Source organism: Nannobrachium achirus (genome assembly GCF_963921795.1).
Source record: "Nannobrachium achirus genome assembly, chromosome: 21".
Taxonomy (NCBI): domain Eukaryota; kingdom Metazoa; phylum Chordata; class Actinopteri; order Myctophiformes; family Myctophidae; genus Nannobrachium; species Nannobrachium achirus.
The window spans coordinates 42,529,677-42,545,443 of NC_137828.1; positions in this window are offsets into that span (position 1 = coordinate 42,529,677).

Below are 15,767 nucleotides of genomic sequence, written 5' to 3' on the forward strand. Positions count from 1 at the left end.
TTCTTTGTACGACTGTATAAATTAAGCATAACACTGCCTGAATGTCTGAATTGTGATGAACAAAAGTAATTCATTACACATCACTTATTACTTTAAAATAAAAGCAATGAGATGCATATACAATATTACATTCTGTGCCAGATACAAATGTCACATCATATTTTGCACTGTTTGCTTTCACAAAACACCCTCAAATAAAGTGCAAACGGACTAGAGCTATGATTGAATGGAAGATGGTAGGATACATGGAATAGTGAAGTTATTGATATTAAATATGAACTGCAGTGCCCTCTGTTGTTGTTACTCTTGAAAGTTGTAATATTATCTAATGTACTATGTATGTAAATGCTGCTCCCCCGACACTGGTGATGAATGCTAAAAGCATATTTCTGCCATTATGTATCTGTCAGCCAGATGTCTTACATTGCTGTGTTATAATCAGATCCTCGTGTACTGTACTTTATGGCATTGGATTCTCAAAGAGGGGTCCACGTGGAGAGGGTTCCAGCCTTCCCGGGGGTCCCCAGAAAAATGTGTTAATACAGCATCACAATAATTTTAACCACTTTATTCTTTTATATGTTGATTTTGAACATAAATCTTCTCTTCTGGGGGTCCCTGCACAAAACATTTTCAGATGGCCGTCAATGCGGCCAAATACATATCAATGGTCCTTGGCACGAAAAGGTTTGAGAACTACTACTGTTAAAGATCAGTAGACATGTAACTACTGTATAAGTTACTGATACATACCGGTATGCCTACAAATGGACCTGTAAAAAACATTCTGGTACATTTGACACTTTAAAGTTCATCCAAGGACCCTTGGCAGTATGCCCAGCCAGACATCCTCTACCGGATGACTGTCATATCCAAACCCACATCCAAGATACATGGACTTTGACAAACATACGTTTTATTAGAGAGAAAAATATACTATACTAAGTTAGTTACTGGCTAAAAGGGCAACTCATTAGTGATTAAATGAATTAACTACCATGGTTAGTGGTTACAATAGAGAACATTGTGCATTGTGTACTGCATGAACACATTTGGCACAGCATCCTCAACGCCGCCCCCCTTTTCCCCACCTCCCTTTCCTCCCTCAGATGACAAAAACAGGGGGTTCGATGGGTTCGTTTCTCACTTCTTTCAGCTCTGCCTGGTGAAAGACTTCACAGCCCATAAATACTGGAAACTTCTCTGGTTTAACTTGTTGATTTGTATTTTACTTAAAATGAAAAATCTATTCATAAGGGACATAGAAGAGAAGGACCGGATGGATGGATGGATGGATGGATGGATGGATGGATGGAAGGGTACCCCTGGAGAAAATGTATGTGTATATAAATATAAAATATAAAATGCCATGACCCTCCCCTTGACTGCAAACAAAATTCAATGACCCTCCCCAAGAGATGCAAGAAAAAAGATTAACCCTCCTTGGGGTGTCACAATATCTTGTCCTACGATATATTGTGACAATAAGTATAAGCTTTAATATATTTTTCAATATATTTATTTTACTTTATTATTATTGTTATTATACGCCCTACTCCTCCCACAGTTTTCGCGCCACACACTCGTGCCATATGTCAAATCGACCGGCTTCATCGGGAATTTGCTATTTGCATTTTGCTAAGAGAAAAGTTGTATCGTTTAATTGATATTAATTTATTAGTGAATTAATTTTCCCCACTGACTTTAATTAAAAATGAAACTTTTCCCAAATATGGAGATGACTGACATCATAGATGTATGACATCACAGACCATTCCCCCCGAAAACGTTAATATCAAGTCCATATATGTATATGGATATTATATATTAATAAAGGATCAAATAAATAAAATGTCCATATACAGTATGGGCATTCCCAGATGATGCCCTGTTAGGCCCTGTTAGGGTTTATAGATGCCCTGTTAGGGTATGCCCTTATACTCATATATGGGGATCCCCAGGCATCTGGATAAACTTTGTTCATTGACACACTAAAAGCAGGCTAGGTCAAATCAGCCCAGTAATGCATTACAATGCACAAGATGCAGCACTTACTGGTAAACAAACATAGCCCCCAAAATAATGGAAATTCACTTCCCAAAACTCAAATATGATTTGAACCACAGGGCAACCACACTTGCAATTTCACAAATTGCACAGTTTCTAGTTAATGTATTTTATGCGAGTTCTTACTGTATGGTTTTTGACATGAAATCAACGTAAGCTTACCAAATCACAAGAATCATTAATTATGTGTCACTATCAGTTTAGAGCATAACAGTGTGTGTGTGTGTGTGTGTGTGTGTGTGTGTGTGTGTGTGTGTGTGTGTGTGTGTGTGTGTGTGTGTGTGTGTGTGTGTGTGTGTGTGTGTGTGAGTGCGTGCGTGCGTGCGTGCGTGCGTGCGTGCGTGCGTACGTGCGTGCGTGCGTGCGTGCGTCCAAACCTGCCAAACCTGTATAGAATGTCCAAATATTTTTATTCGCAAACGATGTGAGTCTTTGTCCAATAAAGCCTCCTCCATCTAGATTCAAATGATTTAAATATTCATTTTTGTGCAAATTTTAATTTGCGTATCTTCATGTGTCTGTCTATTGCAACAACAACAAAAACCTATGCAATAGTCAGTTCACAAAATATGATCACAGTTATCTTAAAACAAGGACATTTGTATTTTTGCCAGTCACATTGTCTTGTGACTTCTGAAAGAATGTCCTAAATCTGGATTAATCAGTTATTCCACAAATACTTTGGTCTTAATCAGGTTTACAATTGCAAAACACAAATTGGCCTTAGTAATTTAATCTCACCGATAACAAACTGTCTCTACACCTTGGCAAAACAGAGTCCAATCTTTTTGGGACCGACATTCTCTAAGTGAGATAAATGTAAACGATTTCAAGGTCAAAGTTGATGACACAATAATCTCTAGCAAGGAAGAGATTACCTATTTGGGCTGTATTCTTGACAAATACCTGTCTGGGGATAGCATGGCAACAATGATGATCAAAGAAGTAAATCAAATAACAAGATTCCTGGGCAGAATCTCCACTTTTGTCAACTAAAGTGCCCTCAGGACTCTCTTGCTGGGGCCCTCATTCAGTCCCACTTTGACTACGCTTGCACCTCATGGTACTCCAACATCAAAAAGCCACTAAATACTAAGCTCCAAACCTCCCAAAACAAACTGATTCGGCTACTTCTCGACCTGGGGCCCATGACCCATGTTTCTCCCACACATTTTGCTAGCCTAAGTTGGCTGCGTTTAAGACAGGGTTAAACAACTAAAAATGGGATTGACTTTCAAAATAGTCAATGCAAATCGATCTGCCCTCCATCCCCTCAGTACCCACATATCTGACCAAACATCTCCAAAAGGTTAGTGACACCCACAGCCACAACACCAGAGGGAGCGCACACAATGATCTGATAACACAAACCCAGACAAATATGGGTAAATTCTCCTTCTACAACATGGCTGGCCACCCAGGTGTGGAATTCCTTGACTACTTCCCTTAAAGCATGTAGCTCGCTGGCATCCTTCAAAACTTCCCTGAAAAATCACCTTTCAGGAGGCCAGAGAAGGAGGTAGTTATCACTTCTCAGGCGAGACAGGCGAGAAGTGAGCATCCCCCATCCCCTACCTTAGCCCCACCCCCTTGTTTCCCCTATCCTGTACATATAGTGTTTTTATAACTGCGATATTATTGAATATTTTCTTTGCTTGCTATTTGTTATGTCCATGAATTAAATACCAAGGACTTCTAACGTAAAAAAAGACGGTCTTATTTGGGATGTTCCTTTTAGGCAGGGTGTTTAACTGTACTTATTGACTATACTTGTACTCTTCTCCATTTTTGTCTAATAAAATAATCAATCAATCAACATGTTACAAACTGACAGTGTTACATACAAATAGTATGTAAATAGTCATAGCCTATATTGTTGTAAACTTTAGGGTGAGATGATCAAGAAACATATTCTTTGTTTTGGTTCTGTTTTTCCTGTTTTCTGAAAAACAAAAACAAAATGACATAATTATGCTATTATTTTAAGAAAGTGACGATAGATTGTGAGAAATTATGAAAAATAGCCTTCTGTAGGCCTATATTCAGTTCATAATACCATAATATTTATTAACTAACAATGGAAAGATAATAGCCTTTCGGCTTATCTGAATGTAAGTAAGTAAGCCATCTCCTGATTCTGTGTAGAGTGAGACAGCTTGATGTACAAGTACACGGTACACCCCCTGCCCCTGGACATGACGCTAGTATGTCACAGGAACTTACCCCAATCCAACCTTTGATGCCAAGCAGGGAGGCACTGGGTCAGTCTTTGGTATGCCCGAACCCAGACCTCCGAGTCTCAGGGCAGACACTCTAACCACAAGGCCACTGAGCTCTGAATGTGCCGTTAGTGTTTTGATCTGGTGTTTGGCATGATATCTTACAACTCTCATTGTTATAGCCAAACGCAAGTGTTTGGCTATAACAATTGGATTGGAGACAAGTACGGATTAACCCCCCCACCCTCCACCATAACTCGCTCCCAATGCGCACTACCCAGCTCGGATTTTAAGCCATGATGAACATATGTGGACCAAGAAAGCACCTATAGGCTATACAACAGAGGAGGGGCCACACATTTGATTTTTAATTAACGTATACATTTAATTTTAGTAAATTGTCAATGACCACGAGGCCCAGTTCCCCCAAGGTCCCCTGAGAGCCAAGGGCCCCTGGCAACGGCCCCACCGGCCCAATGGTTAATCCAGCCTTAATGGAGAACTCAGAACTTGCATTTAACATGTAGGCTACCCAGTCACATTCCCAGAACATTCATTAGCGGCTAATAGCCTATTTGGCACAAGGAAGACTTGATCTGGAAATGGTGCAAAACAACACGTAGCTGCCTGCAAGTGATCAAAAATATATTCAGAACTATGGACTATTGTTCTAAAGAACGTGGAAAATACGTAGTAACTGTTGAATTATTGGGGGAGGTTGAGAACAAGTATCTTAATATGTCGACTCTTTTGTCGAGGTTATAAAATAATTAAGAGGAAATGGGTGATTTATGAAGACTGATGATCAGAGGAATATCAAAACGAGGACAGTAACTGTAGGGAGGTATTGAACACTGCTTGCGTATATGCATCAATTGTGTACTAACGATTAATTAATTAATAAAGACCACGGCACAGACCAAAGAGTTTTATATCACCACAGTGAGTGAGTGATGAGTGAACGGAGTGAACATAAGGAGCATTATCTCCACCTAGTGGTTTGTCTCTTTTGCTGTTTGTTCATTACAGGAAACTGTACTTCTCTCTTTAGCAATGGTTTTAATCATTGCTGAAGCTGAACCCTCACGCCTCACCATGCGACTGTTCTACTAACACTGTGTGCATGCTCATAGTGTAGGCCAGAGGTCAACCAATATGTCCGTTCACGGACAAATGTGTCCGTGGCAAAGACTTGGCCTTGTCCGTGGCAAATTTTAGATTTTAATTTTTAGACACCTGCATGCTCTTATTTTGATCATACTTTTTTTTTGTTTTTTTGCAAGTCCAAGGAGCAAGGACCCCCATCTGAGAGGGTACATAGGCCTACTGTAGCTCTGAGAGCAGTTACTCTTGGAGTTGCAGACCAGTTATGTCTCTTTATGTGTTTCTGGTAATATTATTGTCCGGTCATTTTGTATGTCTGCTGTGGCAAAAGTTTAATTTTGACATAAATGTCCACCACAAGCCAACATCGAAAACAACTCATAGGTTGTAATAGCACTGTTACTCATGAAAATTATATTATGTGGTGTATTGTTTTGTTTGTAATGTCCCAACACTGGTGTTACATAAAATGCATATACTGGCATGATGTCTATTGCAACCATGCAATGTTGATGAATTGATATAGGGCCATACAAGTGGATACAAGTCCCCAGGACATTTTTGGGTTATGCTTTTAGCCATAATGTCTTAACCATGTGCTGTTTACATCTCTGACTAATGAAAGTATTCAGTCAATCAATCAATATTGTATGCCTTAGTTGCACTATCCATGTGTTATATTGAGGTCTTCTTGTACTTTAGAGTCAGCTGGTAGGTACTATGTAACATACGTTATGATAACATATCTCTCTCCCTCTTGATGGAAACTTTGTCATCTATGGCTGGAAGCTGCTGTGGTGCTCAGACACTGCTGGTCACTGTGATGCCTGCATGGCGCCAGGGCATGCAGGATGACTGCAACCAGCCAGGCCATGTGGCACCGTAACACCCACCAGGGGTGTCACAACGGGGGGAAAGTGGGACTGGGTTACTAGGGCCCAAGGTGGAGAGGCCTTAATTATTTTATACTTTAGCTATTGAGAAATAGCAGATATACAAGCTCACAGCGCGGCACTCGGTACCGCGCTGCGAGCTTGTAGATCTGATATTTTTGAAAAAGTCGTGAGAATGTGTGCAAATCTCTGAATATATGTATTTTCAAGCGAACTTTTGTAACTCAATTTTTTATCCTGGGGGGTCCCTGGAACTAAATATTTTGAGATGGGGGTCCGTGGCAAAATACGTATCATTTTGGGGGTCCTTCACACAACATTTTTCAAGCTTGTGAGCTTGTATATCTGCTATTTTTCAATAGTTAAAGCACAAAATAATGCGTAATAATGCGTTCCCAGTCTAAATGGGTTAAAACCCTCCCCCCATGAATCCTTGTGAATCCCGCAGTGAATCCTTGTATCCAGGGCCCAGAATTTGGTGCGACACCCCTGACACCCATATGGACAGCGGTGGCCATGCAGGCTGCTGTGTGACGATGGCATCATGCTGAAGGAGAGGGAAAGGGGAGGAAGTGCAGTCATCTACCATCTCGCCTTAACAGAGTGAAACCAGACAGCTGCTGTGGTGCTCTTGATTGTAAGTCCACACACAGACAGAGCTTTTTCAGTGGGAGGATAAGATATCTTAACGCTTACTGGGAAAGTTCTTATCCTAAATTGCTGAAATCCTTGACTCCCTAACCTTTCTAACAGTCACTCTCCCTTTGCCTCGATCCTTCATACAGTAGTATTCAAATAAAGAACCATCCAATTAACGTGATGTCACTTTTGAGTTATATTGACTAATGGTAGAGTACGCCTCAGGGCGACATGGCCAGTGATGTATATCGGACCAGTTGGAATGGAATGGAATGGATTTTATTTTGTCATTGCACACAAGTTACACAAGTGCACAACGAAATTGACTTGATGGCACCAATCCAATGTGAAAAGCAGCAACACAGGTATCAATAAAAACAGTCATATAAAAGGTCAGTGTATGAGTTCATGTGTCCTGGGGGAGTTAAGAGTTCAACAGAATGATAACAGAAGGGAAGAAGCTGTTTCTAGATCTAGCCGTAGGTATTGAGGCATCTGTAGCCCTTTCGCCTCTGTGAGCGAGAGGGGTGAAACAGTTTGTTATTGGGGTGGGAGGCATATTTGATGATGCTTAGGGCCTAAAGCTGGTTGCACACTGCTGCGTTTTTCGTTGCGAAATGCGTTTTTCAGGGCAAGGAGTGAGAGAGAGATAGAGAGAGCAAGGGACAGAGTGGTGCGCGAAACGGGTGGCAGTGTGCAAACGTGATTGACATAACGTGAGGTTGATTTTTTTATTTGCGTGCTCCGAAATTCACTCCGATATTCGGCCCGAAAAACGCAGCAGTGTGCAACCACCTTTAGACCGGCAGCGTTGTTTATAAATAGACTCGATTGTTGGTAATGGCAAGCCTATAATACGCTCAGCAGTTTTCACCACCCTCTGCAGTAATTGCCGCTCCAAAACAGTACAGTTACCATACCAGGCTGGGATGCAGTAGGTGAGAGTACTTTCAATGGTGCAGCGGTAGAAGTTTTTCAGCGTCAGGTGGGACAGGTTGACTTTCCTCAGTCTCCTCAAGAAAAAGAGCCGCTGGTGGGCCTTCTTAACCAGGGAGGATGTATTTAGGCTCCAGGAGAGATCCTCAGATATGTGGACCCCCAGGAACTTGAAGCTAGTGACACGCTCCACCTCCACCCCATCGATGAGGATAGGAGGGTGGTCCACTCTTCTGCTCCGCCGGAAGTCATTGTCTTTGATGAGGCCAATCACTGTAGTGTCGTCTGCGAACTTGATGATATGGTTTGAGCCATGTACAGGTGTGCAGTCGAAAGTTAAGAGGGAGTAGAGGAGAGGACTCAGGACACAACCCTGTGGAAGTCCAGTACTGAGGGTGATGGTAGAGGAGGTGAGGTTGCCTATCCTGACATGCTGGGGTCTATTGACTAAAAAGTCAAGGACCCAATTACAGAGGAGGGGGTCGATGTCCAGGTTGTGATATCATGGGAACCACTCTAACAGAATCCCTTTTATTTATGCCCATATATGTGTTGGGATAAATGTGTGTTCTCATCCATTGTTATTTCTGTGATATATTATAGAGTCTATATGGAGTGCTCTGTGACCAGTGCCTTGTTTGATGACGTCTAGTCTTGATGACGTATATTGTATGCGCCCACTGTTTTGCGCGCCCACTTGGTAAACAGCAGCTGAAGAGACAGCAGTGTTGTGTGACGAGAGCACGGAAGAATAAAACTATTTCAACTGATTTCATGTGTGTTACTATTCCTCATTATGGCTCATAACGCTGGAAACCTTATAATATGGAGATCCCTGATGTCATCAATATTAAGCCCATATCTAACAGGACTTCAAATGGGAATGCCCATATATGGAGGACGGTTCAGACAGGGATCTCCATGTATGGGCATAAAAGGGATGTACCATACAGTACATGGATTTCCATGTATGGGTACCAAGGTGCTCCATATATGGGTCTGCTCACAGACCATACAATCCCTTTTTATGCCCATACATGGAGATCCCTCCATGTCTTGGCCATCTGGCCAGTGATGTATATCGATGACATCAGGGATCTTCATATGGGCATAAAAGGGATTCTGGGGAATACCCATATATAAACTTTTACATAGGTGATGTCACCTGTGATCACAGTGATGTGCCAGGGGAACCACAGTGTCAGGCGTGACCTTCAGACAGAGATACACGGACATTCGGACAAGATGTGCTGGTTTTCATAGTAAACTTACAATATAACTGGGGTGGTTGTATTTTATACATAGATGGATATCCCTGCTTTTCTATTGAGACATTTAGATCGGGTCAAAGGTCATGTCTCACCTAGAGACTGGGATCTGACACATTTTGACCCGATGGTCAAGATTCAATTTATCCCCTGCGCAAGCAGCTGAATGGAAAGTTAAATAGTATGAGGTTCCCAGCAAACGGATATTATGGAAAAATATGAATTGCTGTATCTCTTGGTTAATTTAGCCAAATTGATTGGGTCACTCACAAGACCACATGGCTGAAATGCCTCCACTGTACCGTGACCTTTTCATCCAAATCTTGTTGAAAAGGGCTTATCACTCGAGGTCCAGTACCAGTAGGAACCATAGCAGAAAGCAACTGTTATCAAGTTTGAAGGAATGTTAATACAGCGTTTCTTTTTAATCCATTAAGGCCTGAGGTCAATTCTACAAATGCATTGAGGCTGAGACCAGTGTGGTGACTCCACACCAATGCAATTCCTTGCAACATAGCTCCAAATGGCACAAGTCTGCAACTGGTCAGTCCACATCGCTGCAAATGTTATGTATTCGGCCGCGGATCCCCCCCATCTGAAAACGTTTTCAAAGACCCCCAGGATATAAAGCTTTGTGTGACAAAAACAAATAAATTATTCAAAAATTGTAGAATTTTTCAAACTGTTTAAGAAACAAAACAAATATGAGACGCGCTGTGAGCTTGTATCGGCTATTTTTTAGAACCACTGTCATAAACCACTGTTATAAATCCTAAAAGCTTTCGGAAAAATGTTGCAATATGATGGTTTATAATGGTTAAATGCACACAAGGATTTGGCCTGGACAGTATTTCACAGCTGTCTTCCAACAAAAGCCATTTTGAAGAGAAGGGGATGTGCTCTTGTAAAACCAAATGTCCTACAGTAGATCAAATTGGGGTGAGGATGATAATAGAGCTCATCTATCTTGGTTTGAATCATTGATTGATTGATTGAATCATTTATTTGGCAATTTTGAAAAACAAGACAAGGTACATACAACATATTTACATGCCGAACAGCACCGGCCGGTTTACCATCCAGGCCAAAAAGGAACATCCCAAATAAGACCTTTTACGGCTTTGTTTACATTGGAAGTCATGCTGCTTGCTGCTTCTCCCAAACTGCATGGGGACCTTTATGACCTTTTTATAACCTATCCTTTACACCAGAGACCCCACATAATATAAAGGACATTTGTAAGTCCTAAAATGGTTCAGGATTGTATAATTGTCGATAAAAAAACAATAAATGTGCATACTGTAAGTGAAGAAGTTGAGGAATGTCACGACTCACGATGCAACTCATTGTGAGCTTATAGATCTGCAATTTTGAATTTTCAAAGGATTTTTATACATTTCGAACTTAACATTCTGCACTATGAGTTCTTACTTTTGATACTTTAAGTATTGTGATGCCAATACTTTTGTACTTATACTCAAGTAACAGTATTAACAGTATTTATACATTGCAGTATTGATACTACATACTTGCTTACTTACTTACTTCCTTCACTGTTCTCTTTAGGGGCATTGTTGTTGACATTGACCCAGCAATTCTGACCATGGAACTGCTATAATTTCAATCACAGATTTCACTTCAATAACTTTTCTTAATTCCTGAGCAGTTCCTTTGATCTCTAAAGCCTCTGCTGAAATCTAAGAAGTCACATTCTCCCTCTCAACGCCCTGTTTCACTCCAAAACGAAGAGAAATTTTATCAGTTGACTGTGCACTGAAATGGTATCTCAGAAATTCTGAACAGAACGGCCTTCCTTTCCTTCATCACATAACAACTCCCTGTCTCTGCTTTCTGATTTTCTGGTCCTTCTGTGAAAATGCCTGTCGGGATCGGGACTCGAACCCGTGACACGCTGTCAGGCATCAGATCCTATGTGGTATGCGCCTGGACCGAAACCAAAGAAACATATCATAAGAACCTGAAGAACCTAAGAACTTAACATAAGAACCTGAAGAAACTTAACACCTTAACACCTTAGAACCTGAACTTGTCTACCAAATTAAAAGAAGCCAAAGTACAAATCACTAACCTAACTCATGGAGAAGACTACCCACCCCTATGAAACCCAAAGCTGTTAAAATCATCAATAACTCTTAAAGGGGGCGTGACACGGCCAAAACAGCTAATTATGGCTATCAAATTAGCAATTTTTTTTAATGATGTCATGTACCCCCATGTTAAATTATCCAATCAAATGATGCAGTACAATCAACAGCCTATCACTGGGGGCTCTGTGTTGCTGCCGACAGGCCCATACAGCTACTGTTGATGGGCCTGTCGGCAGCAACAGCCGGCTCCACCCCCTTTCCAAACCGTTTCAACAAAGACCACGTGACCTACTGTACCATAATGTTACATTTCGGCCGGTGTCATCACTCCTTTAACAAACATTCTACAAAGTAACACAGGTTAGCTGGCAGTCTTGGTGAAACTGAAGAGGAGCATCCCACAGGAGGAACAGTGTAAAAACCAGCCTTTAAGTTCCCTCTCCCAAGACTGGAACCAATCAGCTCCCTGCAAAATGACTCACTCGCACGTTCAATCAGGCAGACACACCTGCAGCCTATCACTCTCACAGACACACACACACAAACCACACAGAAGCATACACACACCTATACAGAATTAAAACATACAGGCCTATAATAAATTATGACCTCATGGTCATAACAGCTATGAACTTTTTTTTGTTCAATTTTTTTATCCCAAGATTTTGCAACCTATTTTTCACCCAGAGCCAATTATCAAATGTAATCCTGGGCCCTATACTCCCTCTGCCAACCTGGGGAGAGCAACGGACTGACCTCATGTGCGTGGAAGGAACACGTTATTCCAACCAGTTTCTTTCCCCTCCATCTAGTCCATGGGCCAGACGAGATGTCGGTATCAAAAAGGTGGCAAAGGTTATCATGCATTTTATAAAAGCTCTATATCAGTAGATTATATTTTGGTATGATAACCCTTTCTTAGACCCAGCTAAATTGGTGTTATCAGCCGCTAGAGTTGTTGTCCCATTAACTTTACATTACAGGGAAAAAAAGCTAAAAATGAATCTGCTTTAATTAGCATAAGAGGGGTCCAACTAGGGGGTTTTCATGATGCTGAATCCATTGCAAGCATCTGTTTTGCACAAAAAACATTCATTGGGCTAAAAACTGTCCCACAAGACTATGGTTTAGTGATGAGTCATCACTTTTCACACTGTTGTGGGGGGCGTTTTAGCCCCATGGATGTTTTTCGTGCAAAACAGATGCTTGCAATGGATTCAGCATCATGAAAACCCCCTAGTTGGACCCCTCTTATGGGTCTTATGGATCTTAAAGCAGATTCATTTTTAGCTTTTTTTTCCTGTAATGTAAAGTTAATGGGACAACAACTCTAGCGGCTGATAACACCAATTTAGCTGGGTCTAAGAAAGGGTTATCATACCAAAATATAATCTACTGATATAGAGCTTTTATAAAATGCATGATAACCTTTGCCACCTTTTTGATACCGACATCTCGTCTGGCCCATGGACTAATCAGGCGCCCCGGCAGGTCAGGGGGAGGCAGTATAGAGACCAGGATTACTGCATGTTTTTGTGAGGGTACCTACCTACCCTAGGAGACACAGGGACTCGGGAGAACAGAAGCTATACCTGGAACAGAAGCTATATCTCCTACATCTGGCGTTGTCCGGTCAGAGCCCAATGGGAAAATGCATTAAAGATTTTAATTGCACAACTGGACATGGATGGTGACTATTCTGCACAATGGGCACCGGTCTGGGTTCTCCAACATTACTTCTGAGACTCCTGCATTCAATCCCTCATCGCACACCCCCAGGCACAGGACTGACTAGTCATCTATTATTGAGCGGTGCTCTTGGAACAGGAACTATAGCTCCAATATCTGGCTTTAAGAGAAAACAGGTTAAACTAGAAGAAGTGCTCTTCCGAGCACAGGTCTCCACCAGGCCACGCGTCCTGGTGGTGGTATAATAGGCCAATGTAAAAAGGGTGGCATGTGTTCTTCACCAATCTTAGGCCTTTCATGGCGCCACCATGAGGCTGATTTGAACATTTTGTAGTGTAATTTCTTCCTTGGCCTTTTGCGAATGTGCGTGCACAATTTCATTACAATTGCACACTGTGTTTGATTTGAGGCATTTTGTTTGAAACGGATCAATCCTGCAAAGTTTGGAGGCCAATCTTAGCCAATCAGGATGGAATATTTAATACAGGACAGATCCGTCTTGATCATATGACTGTAGAGATACTGTGTACTGATTTGTGTTCATTTTGGGTAAAATCTGAAGGAGTAATATCCAAAAATGTGTCTTACATAAGTCGGCCTCCAGGTCTGATGACAAAGTTTGAAACTGATCGGTGGAGTTATAGGTAAAACCACGAATCGGCCTGTTATAGCGCCACCATGAGGCTGATTTCAAAAATTTGAAGTGGCATTTCGTCCTCGGCCTAGTGGGAACCTGTGTGCACGATTTCATATAATTGCACTCTGCATTTGTGATTTGAGGCATTTTGTCCAAAATGGACCAATCTTACAAACTTTGAAAGCCAATATCAGCCAATCAGGATGGAATATGGACAATCAGACAGATCTGTGTCGATCACATGACTGTAGAGATGCTGTAGGAGTAGTGTACAGAAATGTGTTTTGCAAACGTCGGCCTCATGGTGGCGCTAGAAAAGGGCCATTTGAAAAATGTGGGGCAGAGGTTCTGAATTGGCATCCAGGGAGTGTGTGTGCTCATTTTGGCAGCGTCCGGGCCAACGGCGCCGGAGATTAGCTGGTAACAAACTCGGAGGACGGACGGACGGTCGCACGGACGGACGGACGGACGGACGGACGGACGGACGGACGGAGGGACGCACAGACAGGGGCGAAAACATACTCTCCCCCTGCCTTCGGCTGGTGGAGACAAAAATGTCCAGGAAGTAAACTGAAGCACAGCCTTCAATGTCCGGCCTACACCTGGCAGAAATGGCTCAAAGTTTGTTGTCACATCACGTGCTTCATCCTAAATTAGCCAAATTTAGCAGGACTCTTAATTAAATTAAGTCATAAATAGGTCCGCTCACTTCACACTAGGTGTGATTTTGTTTGAATGTCCCTTATTGTAACACTCAAGCCTAGTTTTTAGCACAAAACAGCCCAAGTCACTTGAACCCCAGCATCCCTGACCCTAGGAGGATCTGTCTAAAGTTTAAACGATTTGATTGACCCCATGACCTTTCCTTTAGTGCCACCCTTAGGCCAAAACCCCCACTTATTTTCTGGTTTAAAGGCACGTTGTAGCTTATATGGTTCTTTATTAGATTTTAGGCTATGTTAAAGCTTTTGCTGCTGTTGGGGCAGCAGTGGTTCAGGAGGTAGAGCAGCAGTGTGGCAGCTGGAATGCAGGGGTTATCGCCATACTGGCTTGTGGTGAACATTTTTGTCAAAATTCAGTTTTTGCTTTGAACATACAAAATGAGTAGACAAACACATAAAGAGCTAGCCCTAAACGACCATGACAGGTCTGTAGGCTAACTCGGAGAGTACATAACATTTGGTTCCATTTGTAAGCTCTTGCATCGTAGTGTGTATGAATTATAAAGTAAAGCACTTTGAATGTTTAGAAAGACTAAGTGCGCTAAATGCAGCCCAATTACAATGTGTGCTGATCTTTCAGTGAACATACAATATAATAATAATATTAATTGGGTTAGGTTTTCCTTCTTTTCTTTTCTTTTATTTCCTTCATTTTAAGCCTTGAAAGTGAATGCCTTGATGATGCTGATGTTATTCAAAGAAAAGCCACTTTGCTCTGGTTGGGTGGGTGTAATGAGCAGCAAGGCTGCTAGAGGGACTTTTGAATCTTATTAGGCCTAATCCAGTTGGAGATTAAGCAGAGTAACTGTTGGGTTGCAAATTTGACAGCAGCAGCGGAACCATCAAGGCTGGCACTAATGGACTAAAAAGGTTGGCCTAATGATAATGGGCAACTCACCACATCAACGCTGGCTTTTATTGCAATTTATAATGCACTTTTATTATTTTGTATCTATCCACCTTATTCAGTCCATGTCAAGAAAGCACAGCAGAGACTTTTTCTGGAATCTCAAGAGTACATTTTGTTTTGTGTTTTGTTTGTCTGTTGGGCAACTCCAAATGGGAAAAAGGGTGGAAAAGAGTGCATTGGAAACTGAATGTTCAACACTGACTGACGTTGTCATAATAATGTACAAAAAGTACCAAAGTACCAAAGAGTTCATGTGAGCCATTAGTGTTCTGTCAGGCTGTATCACAGTGTGGTTTGGCAATCTGACTGCTCATGACCAGTGATGCCAGATTTTATGATATGAGAGAAACAAGAAAGCATTTCTAGGAAAACAAGCCCAAAAGAAGCAACAAGGCCGCATGAGCACTTATGTTCAGTATATAGGCCTATACTGTATACATTCTACAAGCGCACAACGGGTCGGGTCGGGATGCGACCCGTTGTGAGCTTGCAGATCTGCTATTTTCAAAATATCTTGAAATAAAACGTGGAATATTTGGAAGAGTATTTGAAACATTCTAACAACACAATTCTGG